Raw genomic sequence first — 3,400 nt, 5'->3', positions numbered from 1 at the left:
ATAATCCAGTGTTATATAAAACCAAGAAAATGAACTGCTTGAAATGGGACTCCCTTATTAACAAGAACTGTTGGGAAAACTTAAAAGAAGTTTGGGATAAATTAATTTTTGAATAGCATCACATACCATATAACAAAACAAGTTCCAAATGCATAGTGACTTCAATATAAAAGGTCACATCATTTTTTAAAAGTGTTAAATGCATTGGTGATATCTTTCACAACTATCATTAAGGGACGTTATTTAACCAAACAAGGAGAAGAGCTCACAAAAGACAAGAAAAGATTATTTCGATTACATAAAGTCAAATAGCTTTCATAGGAACAAGTCATTACAGCTAGGATAAGGGAAATGTGTTTGACAAAAAACAACAGCAACTTTGCAATGGATGTATCAGATTAGGTTCTAAAGAACTGACAAAATATATAAGAACAAGATTAATTCCTCAGTGGATAAGGTAGACAAATGATATGAACAGTTATCAAATGATTTGCAAGCTATTAAGAACTATAAGAAAGATTGCTTCAAAGAACAAAAAAAAAGGAAGTGTAAATTCAAACATTTCTGAGGTTTTGCTCACACCAAAATTTGGCAAAGATAACCAAAAAAATCCATTCTGGAAGGGTTCTGGGAAGGTAGGCACATGAGTCTTTCACTCTACTACTCTTATACACTTTTTAAAAGATGCACATGGGCCTGTACATATCACTGTTTGCTGACTTCATCTGAGGGTCAGACTACCATAAGAGAACATAGACATAAAAACAAAGAGGCAGACTACCAGGAATCCAAAACCACCTCAGGGCGAGCCAGGCACCTTACACTAATCAAAGTCCAACATGAGCCTCCTCCTCCTCTTCCTGTCCTTTCACAACTCATCATTCTGGGGAAGCAGAATGGTGAGGAACCATTTTTTGTATACTAGTAGTATTAGTATTCTTGTTAAATATAATCTTGAGCATGAAATACCAGAACATGTACCCAATAAAATGGCCCCATCAGCTTCCCATCAATAGCATTGCCTTTTCCTCTGTTCTAACAATGCCAAAACAGTTTCATGAACTAGTTAGAAAAAAGGATACCAAATGTTTCTAATGAGACTCCAAATATGTGTGTGTTCCTTATGTAAAGGAACTAGTTTCACTATATTTCATCAACTAGACCAGGGGTGGGGAACCTGCAGCCTTGAGGCCACATGTGGCCTTCTAGATCCTTAGGTACAGCCTTTTGACAGAGTCCAAGTTTTACAGAACAAATCTTTTTAATAAGGGGATTTGTTCTGTGAAGTTTGGATTCAGTCAAAGGGCCGCATCTGAGGACCTAGAGGGCCACTCGCAGCCTCAAGGCTGCAGGTTCCCCATCCCTGAACTAGACTTTAATTGACCCCAGCCATTCTTGTTAAAAATGCATACTGTTGGGTTTGGCAGAACTGGCAGCAGCAAAGGATGGAGACAGTGGTTTTCATCTTTTCACCCATCAGTTGCTGCGCCCTCATCTTCCTTTCCATCTATTTTATAATTATCTGATTTAGAATGTGACTACATCAATGCTAGGTCTTGTTGCTCAAAATTAAACAAGTGGGTGGTCCCAGAATTGATTGGCCACATTATTGTTACTGTATTACTGCTTATTTCATTGCACTGGTTCATCTTTCTCCTCAACTTACCTGTTGCTACCTGGAATATATATCAGTTCATTATGGTGCCAAGTGGCAACATGGGAGCGTTTGATCCTACAGAGATATACAACCGAGAGCAGATGAAGTCACATATGAAGGAAGCCATGATCAAGCTTGGTTTTCATTTGCTTTGTTTCTTCATGTACCTTTATAGTATGATGCTGACTTTGATAAATGACTGAACCTGGAAGGAGATGCCTAAGTTGGAGTCTTACACTACAATGAACAGTTGAGGAGCCAGAGATGAATTTAGTCCATACCTAGACTGTGTCCATTAAGCAATATATTTTTTTCCTCTTTGGACAAAAAAATATATATATTTTTTGCTGCATTTTTACCACATAATGTATTTAAAAAACATGAACTGAGTTCTTATAGATTTGTAGTTGTCAGCCTCACCCCTAGCACACGTAATCAAGGTACCCATTTGATCTTCTCTGTGTTGAAAATCATCATTTGTTGAAGAAATGGTACTATCATTAAAGAATTGCAAGCCAAAGAAACAAAAAATAAATATAACAAGAAAAGTTTATTGCATTAGAAAAAATATCCCTAAGTTCATAGTGATAAGGCAGAGCTCACCATGTCAGTATCAGATTGGCTAAAAGAAAATTAGCTATCCTGTTTCTGTATAATTCTACAATTTCATGTACTTAATATGCTTTAAAATTTGTAAGACTTTGAACCAAAGGTTATTTAAGCTCTCACCAAGATCCTTTGTGGGCAAATCCCCTAGAGTACCTGAACACAGATCATTTAACTTTTAGACAAAACATTATTTTATAATAAAGCTAGTAGTGTTCTGAACAAAAGAGAAAGATGATTAACAAGCTTAGTCTGCATTTTAAAACCTAAGAAAAGAAGCAACCCAGTAGAAAAGGGGAAAAAAGAGAAATAACCAAAAGCAGATCAATAAATTAAGAATTGTAAAATAATTAAAATAACAGGTAAATCCAAGAGCTTTTTAAAAATACTGCCAAATTTAAAAGCAATTAGCTGATCTAATTTAAAATGAAATGGAAAGATGAGAGTAAATACAAACTAACAAAATCAGAAATGAGAGGTCACAAGAGCAAAAGAAACCAAGAAATATATCATATATTACTATACACATATATATTACTATGTTAATATAGTAATATGTATTAATGTATCAATATCATATATTACTATACACAGCTATATTCTTTTAAAAAATAGAATCTAAATGAAATGACTGATTAGTCACAAAAGTATAAAATATCATAATTAAAATTAAAAAGGAGTGGATTATCTAAATAGACCAAACTGAGGAGAAACCAGACGGACTATTAAAGATCAGCTTTACAAAGACTATGAGCCCAGATGAATTCGTAAGTGAATTTTATGAAACTTTCAAAGAATAGGTAATTCCTATGCTGTACAGATGCTTTCAAAACATAGAGAAAGATTGCAGATTGCCCATTTCCTTCTGTAACAGTGAGTGTAGATGCTAGGTGTGCATTTCACAATGCTACCAAAATTATACCCATTTACATCTGGCTTGTTCTCCTGATTTCTAAAATCTACAGAAAAGCAAGGTGCTACTCAAGTAATTAAATACCTAGGCAGTGTGGCATGCATTTTGGACACCAAGTGGGACTAATCTCTGACCAGCAGCCTAGCAAGTAAAAGGTACCAGAGGTTCATCAAGGGGTAATCATTTTGTGTATGTAGGCTTTCACAGGAGCTTCAGAACCAAAC

General features: G+C 35.1%; 1 pseudogene; it reads left to right on the top strand.

The window, feature by feature from the left end:
* The first annotated feature begins 1,445 nt into the window (after positions 1–1,445).
* Positions 1,446–1,989, top strand: LOC110201211 (protein cornichon homolog 4 pseudogene; annotated as a pseudogene).
* The last annotated feature ends 1,411 nt before the right edge of the window (positions 1,990–3,400 follow it).

This window comes from Phascolarctos cinereus, unplaced genomic scaffold, assembly GCF_003287225.1.
Source record: "Phascolarctos cinereus isolate Bilbo 61053 unplaced genomic scaffold, phaCin_HiC Scaffold_4;HRSCAF=312, whole genome shotgun sequence".
Classification (NCBI taxonomy): Eukaryota; Metazoa; Chordata; class Mammalia; order Diprotodontia; family Phascolarctidae; genus Phascolarctos; species Phascolarctos cinereus.
Note: the sequence above shows the minus strand (reverse complement) of the source record. Positions and strands in the feature narration are given on the sequence as shown.